The 21747-nt window shown below is 39.7% G+C and overlaps 1 pseudogene; it reads right to left on the bottom strand.

The window, feature by feature from the left end:
• Positions 1-16894: 16894 nt before the first annotated feature.
• LOC112315343 (large ribosomal subunit protein eL33 pseudogene) lies at positions 16895-17227 on the bottom strand (annotated as a pseudogene).
• Positions 17228-21747: the final 4520 nt, after the last annotated feature.

Raw genomic sequence — 21747 nt, 5'->3', positions numbered from 1 at the left:
GAATGGCAATAAGAATACAACTAGGAAGAGAAAGCGGATTTTAGTGCAGAGCCAATAAAGTAATTATTACCATGTGTTTATTATGTACTAGGAATGCATTGAGCAATTTAAATGCAGTATTTCTTTAATTTTTACTATTATTATCTCTATTTTTTTGAATTTTTATAAGAGTTTATGTGAGCCAAAATGAGAACATATGCCTGGGAGCAAGATCTCAAATGTTTCCACTATTATTATCTCTATTTTACAGGTGAGTTATAGAGCAGGTAATCAGCTTTCCCCACATCAAACCAGGATTTAACTTTAGGCAGTCTGGCTGCAGAGTCTACACGATGGTAGGCAGCCTCTGTATTCCAAATGAGAGAGCAACAGAGCTGGCTGCCAAAGAAGATTCAGAAACCCAGGTTCAGTACAACTCAAGTTATTAGGCACTTACTGTGTGCCCAGAACTAAGGAGAAGTTAATCTATTACGTTACACAAGTTGGCCCTTTAAACTCTGCCACATCCTAGTAATTTCCCAACTGCTGTGTATACAGCTGGCTTTGGAACCTGTGCTACCTGAGGAATGCAGTAGTAATGAATGGTGTAGTAAAGAGCCCTCTTGTTCTCTAAACAACTGGCTGAGTATGACCATGATGATTCACTACTTAGGAAGATGTTAAAGAGGATCCAGGGTCAGCCCCATGATGTGTCCAAATCCCATACCCATTGCCTGGTCTCATATTAATGAGCACTGCCAAGAATGCTGGGGGTTTGTTTGCGGAGACAGCATCCAATTATGCAGGAGCATTGTGGGAATGATGGCATCCAAAAAGAAGCCTGCTCTCAGGAATGCAGGAAGCTTTTTAGGGTGACAGGCTCCAAGAATGGTGTCTGAGGTGCCCCCAGCTGTTTTTCCAAACAACATTGCCAAGGAAAATAAAGTTGAATGGAGGTCAGAATAATTAGATTTTCTTTTTTCCTTTTAAAGAAGGTGGGACCGCTATGTCAACACTAGGCCTACTGTACTCTACCCATCTGGCGTTGATTAGAAAAAGAGAGCCGCTATGAGTATTATGGGAATAAGAGATTTAATGTAGGACTTAGAGATTATGTGATCGTGGGAGAAGCTGAGAGAGTGAATGTCTCCAGAGGCCTGGAGAAAAACTCACTGTGGGGAAGCTCTAGAACAGGGGTGTCAAACACATTTTCACTGGGGGCTACATCAGCCTCGCAGTTGCCTTCAAAGGGCAGAAATGATTTTAGGATTGTGTAAATGTAACTACTCATTAACTGTTAAGGAGTTGAAATTACATTCGGCCCTTTGAAGGCAACCTCGAAGCTTATGTGGCCCCAAGTGAAAAAGAGTTTGACACACCTGCAGAAGCCATGTCTGGCTGCATCAACCTCCTAGGAATAATGGCTTCCTCTTTGCTCCCACCTTCCAAATTTCACACAAGTCTCTTTCATTGGCAAATTGCAACCTGGAACTATATAGGAAGATAATCTGGAAAAGTAATTTTCAGACTTAGAAAGGCATGGTGGTGGTGATAATGCCAGATTTGTAGCAGGCAAACCTAGTATAAACTCTCCAAGAATGCCAGGATCAAGTGATGAAGAGAGAAATTCAAATGTTCACCAGTATCCTCTACTTTTTGACCTGCATTCTCATACCACACTGATATAAGAATCCCTATTGCTCCTCAGAATCCCTATTCTGAATCAATCATAAGATTCAAAATAGGGTGTAGCTACTGTCTATACCCAGAGGAAGTCATTCAACTGTGGCTTCACACAACATGTTTTTCCACTCCCAGAAGCTGTTCTAAATTATTACCACTTTTATTGAGCTGTAAGTCAAACACCAACCTCACTCTTCACTTTTAGAGAAAATAATGGTTTCTTACTTTCTTTTTTTCTAATATATTTTATTGATTATGCTATTACAGTTGTCCCATTTCCCCCTTCACTCCACTCCACCCTGAACACGCGCTCCCTCCCACATTCCTTCCTTATAGTTCATGTCCATGGGTCATACATATAAGTTCTTTGGCTTCTACATTTCCTACACTATTCTTACCCTCCCCCTCTCTATTTTCTACCTACCATTTATGCTACTTATTCTCTGTACCTTTCCTCCCTGTCTCCCCCTCCCACTCCCCTGTTGATAACCCTCCATGTGATCTCCATTTCTGTGGTTCTGTTCCTGTTCTAGTTGTTTGCTTAGTTTGCTTTTGTTTTTGTTTTAGGTGTGGTTGTTAGTAACTGTGAGTTTGCTGTTGTTTTTACTGTTCATATTTTTTATCTTCTTTTTCTTCGATAAATCCCTTTAACATTTCATATAAGGGCTTGGTGATGATGAACTTCTTTAACTTGACCTTATCTGAGAAGCACTTTATCTGACCTTCCATTCTAAATAATAGCTTTGCTGGATACAGTAATCTTGGATGTAGGTCCTTGCCTTTCATGACGTGGAATACTTCCTGCCAGCCCCTTCTTGACTGTAAGGTCTCTTTTGTGAAATCAGCTGACAGTCTTATGGGAACTCTTTTGTAGGTAACTGTGTCCTTTTCTCTTGCTGCTTCTAAGATTCTCTCCTTCTGTGTAATCTTGGGGAATGTAATAATGATGTGCCTTGGTGTGTTCCTCCTTGGGTCCAGCTTCTTTGGGACTCTCTGAGCTTCCTGGACTTCCTGGAATCTATTTCCTTTGCCAGACTGGGGAAGTTCTCCTTCATTATTTGTTCAAATAAGTTTTCAATTTTTTGTTCTTCCTCTTCTCATTCTGGTACCCCTATAATTCGGATGTTGGAACATTTCAAGATGTCCTGGAGGTTCCTAAGCCTCTCCTCATTTTTCTGAGTTCTTGTTTCTTCATTCTTTTCTGGTTGGATGTTTCTTTCTTCCTTCTGGTCCACACCATTGATTTGAGTCCCAGTTTCCTTCCCATTACTATTGGTTCCCTGTACATTTTCCTTTGTTTCTCTTAGCATAGCCTTCATTTTTTCATCTAATTTGTGGCCAAATTCAACCAATTCTGTGAGCTTCCTGATTACCAGTGTTTTGAACTATGCATCTGATAGGTTGGCTATCTCTTTGTCACTTAGTTGTATTTTTTCTGGAGCTTTGATCTGTTCTTTAATTTGGGCCATTGTTTTTTTTTTTGTCTTGTCATGCCTGTTGTGTAAATGGGCAGAGCCTTAGGTATTCACCAGGGCGGGGTAACGCTGGTTGCTGCACTGTGATGCTGTACGTGGGGGAGGGGCCGAGAGGGGGCAATGGCACCCGCTCCACTCTCTGCCAGTTTTCAGTCACTCCCTCAGCTACCCACGGTCAAATTGGGCCTTTCTGGTGCTGATTCCCAAGTGGGTGGGTTTGTGTATGTTCTAGGACCCTGTGGGTCTCTCCAGCGAAGTCTCCTGTGAGGCTGGGAGTTTCTCCTGCTGCAGCCTCAACCCCCACAGGTGTTTTCAATCAGTGGTTTGAGGCTTTATTTCCCGGTGCTGGAACTCTGGGTTGGGAGGTCTGTCACCTGGTCCACCAGCTGCTGCCTTGCCGGCCAGCTGCAGCTTTGCCCAACTCACTCCACAATCAGCCACCTCACTGGGTCCACCAGCTGCTGCCTTGCTGCGAGTACTCTCCACCTGGCTGCCTGTCTCCTCCCCTCCTACCAGTCTGGATGAATGTTTCTTCTTTATCTCCTTGGTTGTTGGACTTCCATACAGTTTGATTTTCTGTCAGTTCTGGTTGTTTTTTGTTTTAAATTGTTGTTGTCCTTTTGGTTGTGTGAGGAGGCACAGTGTGTCTACCTATGCCTCCATCTTGTCCGGCAGTCCCTCTTACTTTCTTGTGACACCTTTAGAAACATACTGTTTTCTGCACTCCTCCTAATCTCATTTTCTCTTGCAGTGGAAAGAGTCTCAGATCTGTCTCAAGGCTAATCCTTGGTATCCTGGACCTCATGGTTTCCCATATTCTCTTGAAACTTCATCTGTTAACCTCCCTCTCTCTCCCTCTCTTCCTCTCTCTCTCTCTCCTCTACACATTTTCTTTTTATCCTTAGCATAAAAGCATGTTCAGGTCTCTGCCATCTTAAAAATAATTTCTTCCTTGATTTCACTATATTTATTTTCCTGCAGAATGAAACTTCATTAAAGGGTAGTCTCCCCTTGACTCTCCTTCCTCTCCTTCTAATTTACTACATTCAGTTCAGTATGATTTTGACTCCTTTTCTGCCACACTCTACTGTACTATTAAAATCAAAGTCATCATAACTTGTAAATTCAATGTCCATTTTCAGTCCTAACATTTTCTTGGTTCTTTGTAGTATTTGAACACTTGACAGTTTCATCTTTCATACTGTCTCCTCTCTTGGCTTCTGTAATATATTACTATCCTCTAATTCTGTTATTTTTTCAATTCTCATTGTGTGTGATTTTGTCTTCTTTCCTTCATGCACACCTTAATGATTGTATTCCATGTGTTAATGAAGCTGTCTTCTTTATGTTTACACTTTTTATGACGTTCATATCCATGACTTTGACCTTAATCAATTTGATTATCTTCTTTAGTGATTTGATGATTTTTAATAGTGATATACTTTCTTTTCTCTTTACATTTTTGATATGTGCTATAGGTTTTTTTCCTTGTGGTTACTATGAGGCTTGTGTAACATATCTTGTTGTTATAATCATTTTTGAGCTGATAACAAGCCTAACTTCAATTGCCTACAAAAATTCTGTGCTTTTACTGTCCCCCTCATACTCTTTATATTATTGATGTCAGAATTTTCTTTTTGTATTGTGTATTCTTTAACCAGTTTTTGTTATTATAGTTTTTATTCATAGCCCTATCTTTTAATTTTACACTAGAACATAAATTTCATACAACTCGAGATGATGCTCCAACCAGCTGATCCACATCAGCCAGGGCAAATTCATACAACTCAATAGCAAAAAAACAAACTCTCCATTTAAAAACATTGGTAGAAGATCTAATAGACATTTTCCCAAATATGATGCACAGATAGCCAATAGGTACATGAAAAGGTGCTTATCATCAGCAATCATTAGGGAAATGCGAATCAAAACCTTAATGACATGCCATCTCACACCTGTTAGAATGGTTATTATAAAAAAGACAAGAAATAACAAGTATTTGCAAGGGTGTAGTGGGAATATAAACTGGTGAAACCACTGTGGAAAATGGTATTAAGGTTCCTTAAAAAGATAAAAATAGAACTACCATATGATTCAGCAATTCCACTTCTGGGTATTTATCCAAAGAAAATGAAAACACTAACTTGAAAAGACAGATGCACCTCCATCTTCAGTGACCATTATTTACAATAACCAAAATATCAATAGATGAATGAATAAATGAAATATGCTATATATACACACACATAAATGTATATATAATATTATTCCTTATGGAATATTATTCAGCTACAAAAAAGGAATAAAATCTTACCATTTGTAACAACATAGGTGGTCCTTGAGGGCATTATGTTAAATGAAATGAGTCACAGAAAGACAAATAGAGTGTGGTCTTACTTACATGTGGAATCTTAAAAATACAAAACAAAACAAAAACCAAGCTAATTGTACAGAGGACAGATTGGTGGTTGCCTAAGGTGGAAGGTGCAGGAGAGGATGAAATTGGTAAAGGGAGTCAGAAGGTACAAACTTCTAGTTAAAAAATAGGTAAGTCATGGGGATATTATGTACAGCATGGTGACTATAGTTAATAATATATTGCATATTTGAAAGTTGCTAAGAGAGAAAGTTGCTAAAAGTTCCTATCAAAAGATTGTTAACTGGACTTATTGTGTAATCATTTTGTAATATATACAAGTACTGAATCATTATGTTATGAAACTAATATAATATGTTAAATGTTAATTGTACTTCAGCAATTAAGAAAGTAATTTATGAACCACCCTTAAAGTTGTTTTTGTTTTTCGGCATCATCAGCTTTTTAAAAAAAAATTTTTATTGTTATTCAATTACAGTTGTATGCCTTTTCTCCCCATCCCTCCACCCCATCCCAGCTGAACCCACCTCCCTCCCCCACTTCCAACCTCCCCCTTGATTTTGTCCATGTGTCCTTTATAGTAGTTCCTGTAATCCCCTCTCCTCACTGTCCCCTCCCCACTCCCCCCTGACCATTGTTAGATTGTTCTTAACTTCAATGTCTCTGGTTATATATTGTTTGCTTTTTTCTTCTATTGATTATGTTCCAGTTAAAGGTGAGATCATATGGTATTTGTCCCTCACTGCCTGGCTTATTTCACTTAGCATAATGCTCTCCAGTTGCATCCATGCTGTTGCAAAGGGTATAAGCTCCTTCTTTCTCTCTGCTGCGTAGAATTCCATTGTGTAAATATACCATAGTTTTTGGATCCACTCATTTGCTGATGGGCACTTAGGTTGCTTCCAGTACTTGGCTATTGTAAATTGTGCTGCTATGAACATTGGGGTGCACAGGTTCTTTTGGATTGGTGTTTCAGAGTTCTTAGGGTATAATCCCAGCAGCAGAATTGCTGGGTCAAAGGGAGTTCCATTTTTAGTTTTCTGTGGAAATTCCATACTGTTTTCCACAGTGGCCTCACCAGTCTGCATTCCCACCAACAGTGCACTAGGGTTCCCTTTTCTCTGCATCCTCTCCAGCATTTGTTTGTGGATTTGTTTATGTTGGCCGCTCTGACTGGTGTGAGATGGTACCTCATTGTGGTTTTAATTTGCATCTCTCTGATGGCTAGTGATGCTGAGCATCTTTTCATATGTCTCTGGGCCCTCTGTATGTCTTCCTTGGAGAAGTGTCTGTTCAAGTCCTTTGCCCATTTTTTAATTGGGTTGTTTGTCTTCCTGGAGTGGAGTCGTGTGAGTTCTTTATATATTTTGGAGATCAGGCCCTTGTCTGAGGTATCATTGGCAAATATGTTTTCCCATACTGTTGGTTCTCTTTGTATTTTAGTGCCGTTTTCTTTAGGCATGCAGAAGCTTTTTATTTTGATGAGGTCCCATTTGTTTATTCTTTCCTTTATGTCCCTTGCTTTAGGGGACATGTCTGTGAGGATGTTGCTGCGTGGAATGTCTGAGATTTTCCTGCCAATGTTTTCCTCTGGGACTTTTATGGTGTTATGACTTATATTTAAGTCTTTTATCCATCTTGAATTTATTTCTGTGTATGGCATAAGTTGGTGATTGAGTTTCATTTTTTTGCATGTAGCTGTCCAGATCTCCCAACACCATTTGTTAAAGAGGCTATTTTTGCTCCATTTTATGCTCCTGCCTCCTTTGTCAAATATTAACCGACTGTAGAGACTTGGGTTTATTTCTGGGCTCTCTGTTCTGTTCCATTGGTCTATGTGCCTGTTTTTATGCCAGTATCAGGCTGTTTTGATTACAGTGGCCTTGTAATACCGTTTGATAATCAGGTATTGTGATCCCTCCTGCTTTGTTCTTCTTTCTCAAAATTGCTGCTGCTATTCGAGGTCGTTTATGGTTCCATATGAATTTCTGCAATGTTTGTTCTATATCTGTGAAATATGTCATGGGTACTCTAATAGGGATTGCATTGAATCTATAAATTGCTTTGGGTAGTATGGCCATTTTGATGATGTTAATTCTTCCAATCCATGAGCATGGTACATGCTTCCATTTGTGTCTTCCTTAATTTCTTTCTTCAGTGTTGTGTAGTTTTCTGAGTACAGGTCTTTTACCTCCTTGGTTAGGTTTATTCCTAGGTACTTTATTTTTCTTGTTGCTTTATCAAATGGGATTTTTTTCCTGATTTCTGTTTCTGCAGTTTCGTTGTTGGTATACAGGAATGCCTTTGATTTCTGAGTATTGACTTTGTATCCTGCTGTTTTGCCAAATTCATTTATTATGTCAAGTAGTTTTTTGGTGGAGTCTATAGGATGTTCCATGTACACTATCATGTCATCTGCAAACAGTGACAGTTTCATTTCCTCCTTTCCAATTTGGATGCCTTTTATTTCTTTTTCTTGTCTGATTGGTGTGGCTAGGACTTCCAATACTATGTTGAATAGGAGTGGTAAGAGAGGGCATCCTTGTCTTGTTCCTGATCTTAGTGGGAAAGCTCTAAGTTTTTGTCCATTGAGTATGATGTTAGCTGTAGGTCTCTCATATATGGCCTTTATTGTGTTGAGGAATGCTCCCTCTACTCCCACTTTGCTGAGTGTTTTTATCAGAAATGGGTGCTGTATCTTATCAAATGCTTTTTCCACATCTATTGATATGATCAAGTGGTTTTTGTCTTTGCTTTTGTTTATGTGGTGTATTATGTTTACTGATTTGCGAATATTGTACCATCCTTGCATCCCTGGGATGAATCCCACTTGTTCATGGTGTATGATCTTTTTAATGTATTGCTGGATGTGGTTTGCCAATATTTTGTTGAGAATTTTACTATCTATGTTCATCAGCAATATTGGCCTGAAGTTTTCTTTCTTCGTTGTGTCTTTATCTGGTTTTGGGATTAGGATGATGCTGGCTTCATAAAAAGAGTTTGGGAGTCTTCCATCAGTTTGGATTTTTTCAAATAGTCTGTGAAGGATAGGGGTTAGCTCTTCTTTAAATGCTTTGTAGAACTCTCCTGTGAAACCATCTGGTCCAGGGCTTTTGTGTGTTGGGAGTTTTTTGATGACTGCTTCAATTTTGTCTGCTGTTATTGGTCTGTAAAGGTTTTCTGCTTCTTCTTCATTCAGTTTTGGAAGATTATCTTTTTCTAGAAATGTGTCCATTTCACCTAGGTTTTCAAATTTCTTTGCATACAGTTCTTCATAGTAATTTCTTACAATCCTTTGTATTTCTGTGGTATCAGTTGTAATCTCTGCTCTTTCATTTCTGATTGTGTTTATTTGGATCCTCTCTCTTTTTCTTGATGAGCCTACTTAAAGGTTTGTCGATTTTGTTTATCTTTTCAAAGAACCAGCTCCTGGATTCATTGATCCTTAGAATTGTGCTTTTAGTCTCTATGTCATATAACTGTGCTCTGATCTTGGTTATTTCCTTCCTTCTGCTTGCTCTGGGCTGTCTTTGTTGTTGTTCCTCGAGTTCTTGTAGGTGTAGGGTTAGGTTGTTTGTTTGAAATGTTTCTATCTTTTTAAAGTAGGCCTGTATTGCTATGAACTTTCCTCTCAGGACTGCCTTTGCTGTGTCCATAGGTTTTGGGTTGTTGTGAGTTAATTTTTGTTTGTTTCCAGAAAGTTTTTTATTTCTTCCCTAATCTCGTTCTTGACCCATTCATTGTTTAATAGCATGCTATTCAATCTCCATGTTTTTGAGTGTTTTGGGTTTTTTTACTTGAGATTTGTTTCTAGTTTCAGTCCCTTATGGTCAGAGAAAATGTTTGATATCATTTCAATTTTCTTGAATTTGTTGAGCCTTGCTTTGTGTCCTGTCATGTGGTCTATCTTTGAAATGTCCCATGTGCATTTGAAAAGAATGTGTATTTTGCTTCTTTGGGATGAAAAGCTCTATATATATCAGTTAAGTCCATTTCATCTAGGGCATTGTTAACTGACACAATATCCTTCTTGATATTTTGTTTGGAAGACCTGTCCATTTTTGACAGTGGGGTGTTAAAAGTCCCCTACTATAATTGTGTTGCTGTCAATATCTTTCTTGAAGTCCTCCAAGATTTTCTTAATGTATTTGGGTGCTCCTATGTTGGGTGCATATATATTTACAATGTTTATGTCTTCTTGGTGGAGTCTTCCTTTGAGTATTATGAAGTGACCTTCTGGGTCTCTCTTTATGGCCCTTCTTTTGAAGTCTATTTTGTCTGATATGAGTATTGCTACCCTTGCTTTTTTTTCCTGTCCAATGGCTTGGAAAATTTGTTTCCAGCCCTTCACTTTCAGTCTGTGTAGGTCTTTGGTCCTGAGATGGGCCTCTTGTAGGCAGCATATGTGTGGGTCATGTTTTCTTATCCATTCAGCTATTCTATGTCTTTTGATTGGAGCATTTAATCCATTTACATTTAAGGTTATTATCGATAGGTAGTTATTCATTGCCATTTTTTTTCTACCTGTGTTCCTTTCTCTTTCTCTTTTCCTTCCTTTCCTTATAGTAGTCCCTTTAGCATCTCTTGCAGAGCTGGTTTGATGGAGGTATATTCTTTTAGACTTCTTTTGTCTGGGAAACTCTTTATTTGGTCTTCTATCTTGATTGAGAGCCTTGCTGGGTAAAGTAGTCTTGGTTGCAGGCCTCTGGTTCTCATTACTTGGAATATTTTTTGCCATTCTCTTCTGGCTTGGAGCATTTCCATTGAGAAGTCAGTTGCTAACCTTATTGGGGCTCCCTTGTATGTTACTTCCTTTTTCTCCCTTGCTGCCTTTAAGATCCTCTCTTTGTCTTGGAATTTTGCCATTTTAATTATGATGTGTCTTGCAGTGGGCCTCTTTGGGTTCCTCTTGTTTGGGACTCTCTGTGTTTCCTGGATTTTGGTGGCTTTTTCTCTCATCACATTAGGGAAATTTTCCATCATTACTTTTTCAAACAGGTTTTCTATTCCTTGCTCTTCTTCTTTTCCTTCTGGTATTCCCATTATACGGATATTATTATGTTTCATGTTGTCCTGCATTTCCCTTAATCCCTCTTCATTCTTTCTGAGCCTCTTTTCCTTTTCTTGCTCTTTCTGGGTGTTTTTTTCTACTTTGTCATCCAGCTCACTGATCCAATCCTCTGCTTCATCAAGTCTGCTTTTGATTCCTTCTACTGTGTTCTTCAGTTCCGAAATTGTATTCTTCATTTCCTCTTGGCCCTTGTTGATAGTTGCTATTTCCTTTTTCATGTTGATATAGTTTGCAGTGAGTTCACTGTAGTTTCCCTGTAGTTTCTGGTAGTTCTCTGTGAGCCTATTGAGCTTCCTGATAACCATTGCTTTGAACTCAGTTGATAGTTGACTTGCCTCTTTTTCAGTTAGCTTTCTTTCTGAGGCTTCCTCCTTTCCTTTCATTTGGGGATTGTTTCTTTGTCTTCCCATTGTTTGTGAGACTCTTCTTGTTAGCCTCTGCTTCTTAAATTGATCTGTTCTGACTCCCTGGGTTTATGGTATGAATTTCTATGGTAAAATGCCAATAGGATTCAGTGGTGCCATCTCCTTAATCTCCTGTGCTCACTGGTCTTGAGCTGACGTTTATGGTTCTAACAGAGTTATGGTCTAACTCTGGTCTTTTCAGCGCTCCAGGTTTTATTGTCTCACCGTCAGATCTTTCAGTGTCGTCCATCTTTGGTCTCTGATCTTCATATATGCTGGAATACCGTTGGCTCTTCGCTCTGTTCCTCAGATCAGCTAGGTGTTTCACTGGTGCTGAGGGGAAGTGGACTCCGCTCCCACCTATTTCACCGCCATCTTCCCCACAAAATTACCCTTAAAGTTTTATGTTCTGTTTTTGTCTATATACTTATCTTTCTAGTGAGATTTATACCTTCATATGCTTGCATGTTGCTGTTTAGCATTCTTTTGTTTCAGCCTGAAGAGCTCCCTTTCGCACCTTTAGTAAGGTATGTATGTATAGTGGTAAAAAGCTCAGTTTTTGTTTCTCTGAGAAAGTGTTTATTTTTCCTTCATTTTTAAAGGAAAATTTTGTGGAGTATACTATTTTTGGTTGGCAGCATTTTCTTCACCATTTTGAATATATTATTCCTCTTTCTGGGCCTGTAAAGTTTCTGCTGAGAAATCTGATGATAGTCTTATGGGGGTTCCCTTGTATGTGACAAGTGGATTTTCTCTTGCTTCTTTCATAATTCTCTTTGTCTTTCACTTTTGATCATTTAATTATAATGAGCTATAGTGCAGACCTCTTTAGATTAAACCTATTTGAGATCTTTTGGGCTTCAGGATTTGGGATGCTCATTTCACTCTGTAGATTTGGGGAGTTTTCAACCATTATTTCTTTAAATAAGCCTTTTGCCCCTTTCTTTTGCTCTTCTCCTTTTGGGGCTCTCAAAATGTGTATATTGATTAATTTAATGGTATCCCATAAAGTCTATAGATTTCTTCACTCTTTTTCATTATTTTTTCTTTTTGTTCCTCTGACTGGGTAATTTCAAATGTCTTATCTTCAAGCTTGCTGATTATTACTTCCACTTGATCAAGCCTGCTGTTTGCACTTTCTATTGAATATTTCAGTTCAATCATTGAGTTCTTCAGCTTCAGAATTTCTGCTTGGTTCTCTTTTATGGTTTTAGTATTTTCAATGAATTTCTCATTTGTTCATGTATTGCTTTACTGATTTTATTTGGTTGCCTAGCTGTATTCTCTTGTAGATCACTGAGCATCCTTCAGATTATTATTTTCAATTCTTTGTCAGGCAGTTTGTAGATCTCCATTGTTTAAGGTTGGTTATTAAAGCTTTATTTTATTCCTTTGGTAGTATCATCTTCCCTTGATTCTTCCTCGCTTAGTTATATTTATTCTGGAGCTTTGAAGTGTTCTGTCATTTGGGCCATTTTTTTTTTGCCTTGGCGTGTCTGTTACTTAAAGGGGAGGAGCCTTAGGTGTTCACGGGGGCAGGGTAATGCTGGTCGCTGCGCTGTGACATTGTACGTGGGGGAGGGGCCAAGAGGGAGCAATGGCGCCCGCTCCACTCCACCGGATTTCAATCTTCCACTCCGATACCCACAATCAAACTGGGCCCCTCTGGTGCTGGTTCCCAAGTGGGTGGGCTTGTGCACACCCTAGGCCCCTGTAGGTCTCTCCAACGACCTCTCCTGTGAGGCTGGGAGTCTCTCCTGCTGCTGCCCCAACCCCCAGGGGCGTTTTCAATCAGAGGTTTGCCTGGGTTGCGTGGTCTGCTTCACTCCCCGCCGTTTGTCCGGTTTATCTGTGTGCGAAATGTGGGGCCGCGGGGTGCTACCCGCTGCTCTGCCTGCCCCGTTCTCCGCCACTCTGAGTCCGGCCCTCTCGGCTTATCTGTGCGCGAATGTGGGGCCGCAGGGTCTGCTAGTGGTCAGACTGCCTGCCCCGTTTGTCCCACACTCCGCCAGTCTCGGTCCCGCCACAGCCACGGGAGTCCTCTCCTCCCTGGCTGCCTGTCTCCGCCCCTCCTACCGGTCTGGATGAATGTTCATTTTTTATTTCCTTGGTGTTGGACTTCCTTGCTGTTTGATTTTCTGTCAGTTCTGGTTGTGCGAGGAGGTGCAGTGTGTCTACCTACGCCACCATCTTGATTCTCCCCCAAACATAACTTTTTATACAAAGTATATCTAAGGATGTAACACCAGAACTTCAGGAGTGCAAATCCTGGGAGATAGGACTTTTGGAAGAAGAATTTGAAAGTAGTGAAACTAGGGCACAGGTAGCATTTTGAATGTTTGTAGATATGGGCATTAGAAGAGATTTCAAGATGGGAATACAGAAAATAATAGGAAAAAATTTAAGGAAGGGACTAAAATCATTTTGTTATATATCTTCCTTATTTAGGCATTGAAATAACTCTATGAAATAGATATTAAAGGCTTAAAAAAGCAAGTAACCTGTCTGAAGTCTCATAGCCAGAGGTGGAGCTGTGACTTGAACCCAGATTTCTCTGACCCTAAAAGACTAAGAGTTTTGTTTTGTTTTCTATGCTAGGCTGTTTAGTTTAGGGAATGTTTTTGGAAGAATCTAGAATGCTAATACCCAGGGTTTGGGTGGCTTTGGAGATTACAATTCAGAATAGGTTCAGAGGAATGGATTTTGGACTTGGAGCAAAGGGATGTTTTTATTCAATCAATAAGAAAACTAAGCCTGAAATAGTGTTATCCTAACCTTAAAAGTGCAGGTTAAGTTGGAAACAGCAAGGAGGGGCTGAGACACATTCAAGGTCCAGGACTAAAAGAATGATCCTTCCAACCAGAAGATGAGCCTGATCAATAAATTAGTGACTGATGCTGAGGCTTGGCCTTGAAACCAGTGGTTTCTCACAGCAAGATGAGGTTGGTGAAAAAGCAGGTTGTTCTGGAACCTGGCCTGGGAGCATGTTCCAGGGACAAACCCTGGGGGGTGAGCTTACAGCTGAGGTGATTATTAAGCAGACATTCTTTTGTCATTCATTTTATAAATGAAGAATTTAAGGGCCAGAGACAAAATAACTTCCCTAGTTTACATAGCCAATGTGTGGCAGGAGCAGGACTTAAACCCAGGCCTTTTGGCTCCAGAGCCTGCTCAGACCGCTGACACTGTGTTGCCTCTTTAGGTGTCACCTCCTCTGTGAAGCCTTTTTGTATTCACCATTGGGTTTCCACAGAACTATATTGTACTTTTATAAATAATTACATTGTACCTTTAATTACCTTGCCTTCTTGTTTATTTTTCTTTATACAGATGTGAGCTCCTTGAGAGCAGGATTAAAGCCTCATATTGTAATGGCAGAACCAGCTCAAAATGGTCATACAAGATACTGAGTTGCTTTTCAAAGACAACAGACCCAAAAAAAAGCACATGTCATGCAGCAGAAGCATGTGTAGAGGAGAGAACTTTGACCTCCAGCTGCACCCAGAATCAAAGCCTTGTGCCCACTACCTCCCTGCCCACTCCTGCCAACCAAAGCACTAAGACGTAACCGGAACTTGAACACTGGAACCCTTTCAGAGGCAAAGGGTCCATTGTCCAGGAAGATCCAATGCTGATGCCCCTTTACTGTAAATGGCCAAGTTCTAAGGTCCTCCAATTAAAACTTGCCCACCAGCACTTCCACATACCATGTGCCCTAAACCATTAAAAACCCTTCACCTAGTCCAGCAAGCAAGGTGAATCTGAGGCACTATTAGGTCTTCTATCTTGAGAGTTGGCACCTTCACAATCAATAAACCTTTCCTTACTCCAAACTCTGATGTTTTGATTTTGGGCACATGAACCTGGGTTCGGTAACAGTATTCCGACCACCACTTTACACCAGCACAGTGCCTGGAATTCAGTGACACTCAGTGGGGCTTGCTAGATAATGTCTTATAAGCTAAGATTATTGGCTGTCAGTAGCAATCATCAATTATAGCTTACATAGGAAGAATAGTATTTAGTAGGAAGGCTATCTAGTGGTTGATAGAATCAATTGTAAGGGTAAAGAACTATGTTAAGAAAATAAGCAGGAAACTAAGGAAGTTAGGCTATAGAAAAAACCTGTTTCGGATTTGGTTGTATGCAAAAAAAAAAAAAGAATATTATAGGTAAAACACTTAGAATATTCTAGATCACATTTTAAGGGACTTGCCACGTTTGCTATTATTATATGAGCTGGGTCTTGAAGGTTGTCAAGTTCAGCAGCTGGAGGAAGGACCAGCATATGCAAAGACCCCTGCCTAACAGCATGGGGATTTCTGGAAGCTTGATACAGTGAGGCATGAGGTATACCCAGGGGGACAAAGCAGGGGCAAAGCAGAACAAAGGTGGAGTATGGGGTAGGGCCTTCTGGATCTATCAGAATAAAGTCCCTGTTTGCAATTTGTTCTAAGAGCAAAGGGGAACATATTTTGGCCTCTGAATAGAGCAAGTGAAGTGCTCAGTACACACACGGTCTGATTGTGAGTTGCCTGAAGCCCATTTAATCACATGAGTGGAGTTCCCTGCTGGGAATGGAAGGGCAGGTGAAGACTGTAAGACTTTGTGTCCACTGTGAGCACTGCTAAGGACTCACATGGAAATCACTAACAAACTTACACACAAAGCTTGACTACAACTTTACAAAGGTGCTTTTGAAGCCATGACTACTGAGGTGACCCTTAAAGAGAAAAGTTTGTCAGGGAAGGCTCCATGGGGGAGGTGAATCATGAGCTTGGTTTGAAGAAAGGGGTCATTATCAATAAAGGAAGGGCCAGAGAAGGGGAGAATCTGGCCTCTGGCCACATTGCCAAATTCAGTGGCTGACTTCTGCTGTGGCACCTTGCCCACTGGATTGTGATGCTGCCACTCAAAGCCTCAACGTGACTCTCCTGGCTGTAAGTCAGCAAGAATGGTCCCAACATAGCTTCTGGGGCCATCTGGAGGCATCCAACAAGAAAACAGCTATAAATTCATCTACAATGGGAGTGTCAAACTCATTTTCACCAGGGGCCCCATCAGCCTCACAGTTGCCTTCAAAGGGCCGGATGTAATTTTAAGACTGTATAAATGTAACTACTCCTTAGCAGTTAAGCGAGAGCTTGGCACTGCCTCAGGGTAGAAACAAGGTCCCTAGCCGGATAAAACAAGGTGGAGGGCTGGCTTCAGCCTGCGGGCCTTGTGTTTGCCACCTGTGCTCTATGGGGTTAGCAGAGACCTTGTAAAATCTCTCCAAAAATGCCCATGTGTGGGTGAAATACTCTTTATGAGCTCTGTAAGTTTGAAATTGCCTTGTAAAGACCCAGGGCAGGGCCTAGAAAGAAGAAATTCCTGCTCTGCATTTGCTTGTAGGGTCAGCCTCCTGCTTGACCAAAGCAAAGAGCCCACTTACGGAAACACACTTTTTTTCCTGACTATAAAAGTAATATGTGACAAAGGAGAAAATTTGTAAGACACAGAAAAACTTAAAGAAAAAAATAAATTTCTTTTAAAATTTTGCAATTTAGACTTCACAATTCACTGCTTACATTTACATCCAGCTTATAGCCTTTCAGTGTTTCATTTATATGTATGTGTTAATCTGTATGTATATGTATTGTAAAAATATATGTATGTGCATGTATATAAAATACATATTTTTTATTTACTCTTTAAAATAGATTTTATTTACTTATTTGGAAGGGGAGGGAGGGAGAAAAAGAAGATGAGAACCACAGATGTGTGAGAGAAACATTCATTAGTTGGCTCCCCTTTGCATCTTGACCAGGGACTGAACATGCAACCCATGTCCCCCAACCCAGAATCCTTTGCCAGAGGGCCCCCAACCAAGCCACACAGTCAGGGCTTTTATTTATCAATAAGTTTAAATCCTGGAGGGGTACAGCATTACATGGATTCTGTGTCCAATGGCCTTAGCAGGAAGATTGCTTCGGAATTTAGCATGAACCATGCCACTGTTTCTATGAGCATGAGTTACCTTTCCCCAGATTACTCTGGCTTTGTTTGGTTTACCACTAGGAGTAACTGTGTTGTTCTTTGCTTTGTACACATAAGCACATCTCTTTCCTAGATAGAATTCAGTTTCATCTCGAGCATAAACACCTTCAATTTTAAGAAGAGCTGTGTGCTCCCTCTGGTTCCGGAGACCCCGTTTATAGCCAGCAAAAATGGCCTTGGATCACAGCCTTCCAGACATATTTGTTGTTGTAGAAGTCCTGTTCCTGGCAGGCCTCAAAGTTCAGCAGCAGAAATTCAACTCACCCAAAATACATATTTTTTAAACATTTTTTATTTGTTTATTTTAGAGACAGGAAGTGAGGGAGAATGAAAGGGAAAGAAACATCAATGCATGGTTGCCTTTTGCGTGCTCCCTACCGGGGACCTGGCCCACAACCCAGGCATGTGCCCTGACTGGGAATTGAACCAGCAACCCTTTGGTTTGCAGGCAGGCACTCAATCCACTGAGTCACACCAGCCAGGGCTAAAATACATATTTTTATCATGGAAAAATATAAGCAACATTAAATTTATCATTTTAACCATTTTTAAGTACACGGTTTGTGGCATTAAGTACGTTTACATTGTTGTGCACCTGTCATCACCATCCATCTTCAGAAATTTTTCATGTTCCCAAAGTGAAACTCTACCCCTTAAACATTAACTCTCTCTTTCTCCCTCCTCTCAGCTCTGGCAACCACCATTCAACTTTCTGTCTCTGTGAACGTGACTACTCTAGGTACCTCATACAGTGGAATCTTAACTATTTGTGCTTTTGTGACTGACTTATTTCACTTAGCAAATGTCTTCAAGGTTCATTCACGTTGTAGCACATGACAGAGGTCCTTTCTTTGGCTGAATAGTTTTCCACTGTATGTGGATATACCATATTTTGTTTATCATCCATCTTTGTGTGGACACTTGAGCTGCTTCCACCTTTAGACTCTTGTGAATAATGGTGCTGGGAACACAGGTGCACAAATGTCTATTCGAGTCCCTGCTTTCACTCCCTTTAAGTATGTACCTAGAAGTGGGAATCCTGGGTCATATAGTAATCCTATTTTTTATATATTTTAAAATCAATGATATTCTCATAATTTTGTATCAAATTGTGAGCATTTTCCAATGTATTATAATCTCTGTTAAAACCTGACTTCATTAATGACTGTCTGGTCTCAGTGGCCTGTTCTTGGATATTTTGATTGTTTCCGATTTTTTACTAGTGTTACCCTACAATGAACATCCTATGCACAAATATTTGAAGAAATCTGATTATTTTCTTTAATATATATTTCTAGAGGCAAAATTATTGAATCAAAATTTATGAACATTTTTAAAGCTCTCAATATATACTCATTTATTTATTTTCATAAATTTAGCTCCATTTTTCCACCCCTCCAGTAGTGTTTAGCCCACCTTACACCAACATTTATTTTAAAATAATTCATTCTTTTTGCAACATGGCATTCCAGGTAACTAGCTCACCAACAACTAATTTCTGGTCCTGGATTCCCAAGAACTTTATTAAGCTGTGGTTGTGGGTATATAGGTTAGAAAGAGAATATGGGAAGCATTACTAGAGGGAAAGGACAGAAACTGACAGCTTCTTGTATGAGAAAGTAAGAGGTAGGTTGTGGGATAGTGCTGATGGGAGAAGAGAAGGCACAAGGCACCAACATTTATTGAGCATCTCTATGGGAAAGTTGCTTTACATACATTGTAAATCTCCTAACAGCTCTATAAGGGAGATATGATGATCCTCATTTTCCAGTGGGTAAACTAAGCTCAGAAAAAGCCTCACGTCCAGTCACACAAATGGCAGGAGGCAACCTAGCCCTGTCTGACACTCTGATTCCAGGCACTGGCTTTGGCATCTTTCATCACATGATGCTCTTGGGAGAAGACCAAAACCTTGAGATGTAAAAGGGACAGAGATGGTGGGCAAAGTTGCAAAGTCAAAACTGGAAACCACATTTCTGTATCTAATCATCTACCAAAGGACACTTCAGTTGTTTCCATGTCTTGGCCACCGTGGATGGATAATGTTGCAATGAGCATAGGGATGCCTATATCTTTGCAAATAAATGTTTTCAAGTTGTTTGGATTGATACCCAGAAGACGGGTTGCTGGGTTGTATGGTAACTCTATTCTTAATTATTTGAGGAACTGCCATATTTTTTTTCCATAGAAACTATACTTGTTTACATTCCCACTAGCAGTGAACTGTTACCTGTCTTGTTGATAATAGCCATTCTAAAAGATGTGAGGTGATATCACACTGTAGTTTTAATTTGCAGCTCCCTGATAGCTAATGAGTTGAGCATCTTTTCATATATCTGTTGACATTTGTATGTCTTCTTTTTTTGTATTTTTAAATGATTTTTTAATCCTCACTGGAGGATACATTTATTAATTTTAGAGAGAGAAGAAGGGAGAGAGAGAGAGAAAAAAACATCAATGTGAGAAACACTGATCAGTTGCCTCCCATACATGCTTCACCTGAGGATCAAACCTGCAGTCTAGGTATGTGCCCTGACTGGGAATTGAACCTGCAGCCTTTTGGTGTACAGGACGATGCTCCAACCAACTGAACCACCTTGCCAGGGCTGTATGTCTTCTTGGAAGAAGTGTCTGTTCAAGTCCCCTGCCCATCTTTTAATTAGATTGTTTGTTTCTTGTTGTTATTTATTTTAGCTATTATATATTTTAAGTATTAACCCCTTGTTAGAGCTGTTGTTTGCAAATATTTTCTCCTATTTGGTTGGTTGCCTCTTTGTTTTATTGATAGTTTCTTTCTCTGTGCAGAAGCATTTTAGTTTGATATAGTCCCATTAATTTATTTTTGCCTTAACTTCCCTTGCCTTTGGGTTCAATTCATAAAATCTTCCTTAAGACCAAGGTCTGTAAGTTTAGTACCTATATTTTCTTTCATGTAATTTATTGTTTCAGGTCATATGTTTAGGTCTTTATCCATTTTGAGTTAATTTTTTGTATATGGGGATAAACAGCAGTCTAGTTTCATTCTTTTGCATGTGGCTTTCCAATTTTCCCAGCACCATTTATTGAAGATGCTTTCCATAAGAAAAGATGAAATACTGCCACTTGCGACAGCATGGATAGATCTTGAGAATATCATGCTAAATGAAATAAATCAGACAGAAAAAGTTAAGATGGTCTGCTTTCACTACTATGTGGGATATAAAACTAAAAGCAACAAGTTAACAAAAAAATACAAAACAAAAACTCATAGATGTAGACAACAGTGTGGCTGTTACCAGAGGAAAAAGGGATTTGGGTTAGTAAAGGGTAAAGGGGGTGAAATATATGGTTTCAAAAGAAGATTTAACTTTGGGTGGTAAACACACAATACAATATACAGATGATGTATCATAGAATTGTACACTTGAAACCTATATCATTTTATTAACCAATATCACTCCAATGAATTTAATAAAAAAATAGAACTAAAAAATGGGAAAAGCTTGGCATAGGCAAATGTTATGGATCTAGGGAGAGGTATGGATTGCTCAGCTGTGTAAGGGGAATGAAAGGTGCCTCCATTTGTGGACAGTCAGTGCCTTTTTTTGAAGGTGTGTGGGTTTAGCTCTTGTGGCATGCCACGGATCTGAACAATCTGATTTATTTCAACAGATACCACAGATCACAGCGGAGTCACTGCAGGCCCCACGTCCACCCAGCGAAGGTGCTTTTGGAAGGGTGGGGGTACTGAGAAGTCAGCAGCTTAATCTGATGGCAAAATTCTAGGAGGGAGGTGGAAGGTCAGAACCAGTTAAGTGAGAAAGCAGGCCATGGGTGGAAAACCATAAATCTGTGGTTTACCTCAAATTATGGCATCACTGCTTAATTTGGGATAAGTAATAACCTGTGTTATGTTAAGGTGTGACAACCTTTCATTGATTGTTGGTAAGGCAGTGTAATTAAATTTTACAACATCCACTCATAGGACAAACAAACACTTCAGCAATAGCCATGGCTACAGATATTAGCACAAAATAGATGGTAATTAGAGCAGTGAGTTCCTGGCTGGTGTATCATGGAAAATAGAAGTGGATGTTAGTCCTCTGTCTTATAATGGCAACCACGTGTTTGTTGTGAGTGGCAGGCAGTGGAAAAGTTTCTTGATGAAATGACAGAGGGTGTTTGGGGAGGGAGAGGTTGCAGGTATAGTGAGCAGGGTTTCATTATAAATGCATTTCTCTCTGCATCAGAGAACGAGGCCCAAATAGCCGTTTTCAGGATTAATGGTATCTGTAGTAGAGCCACATGGAATCATACCATGGCTAAGGCTAGTGTAGGGAGACCCACAGCAGAGGTGTGAGTTTTTGTACCCTGAGCTAGGATTCTTTGGTCATTTCAATATCTTTTCCACTATACCTATTAATTTTTGGTTAGCTCCTTGATGAAGAGATTAGGTCTGGTTCATTTTATAATATACCCAACACAAAGTTGGTGCTCAGTGAAGTAATAGTAATATATAAATAAACATGTAACATACAATTCATTTTTATTATTAGTGATTATTTCTATTTGGGATGAGGTAGACTTCAGCCTGCATATAAGGAATTCACCTCTGTGGATGGTGACTTTCCCCTGGAAGAAAAAAGAACCCAAATGAAGAGCATGTCATGATATATGATAAAACGTACTATAAAACAAAAAAATTAACTTTTCTGGTTGTGGCCCAGATTGTTCTAGGTT

This window comes from Desmodus rotundus, chromosome 12 (assembly GCF_022682495.2).
Source record: "Desmodus rotundus isolate HL8 chromosome 12, HLdesRot8A.1, whole genome shotgun sequence".
In the NCBI taxonomy this organism is placed as follows: Eukaryota; Metazoa; Chordata; class Mammalia; order Chiroptera; family Phyllostomidae; genus Desmodus; species Desmodus rotundus.
The sequence above is the reverse complement of the archived record's forward strand: the minus strand, read 5'-3'. Positions and strand labels throughout refer to the sequence as shown.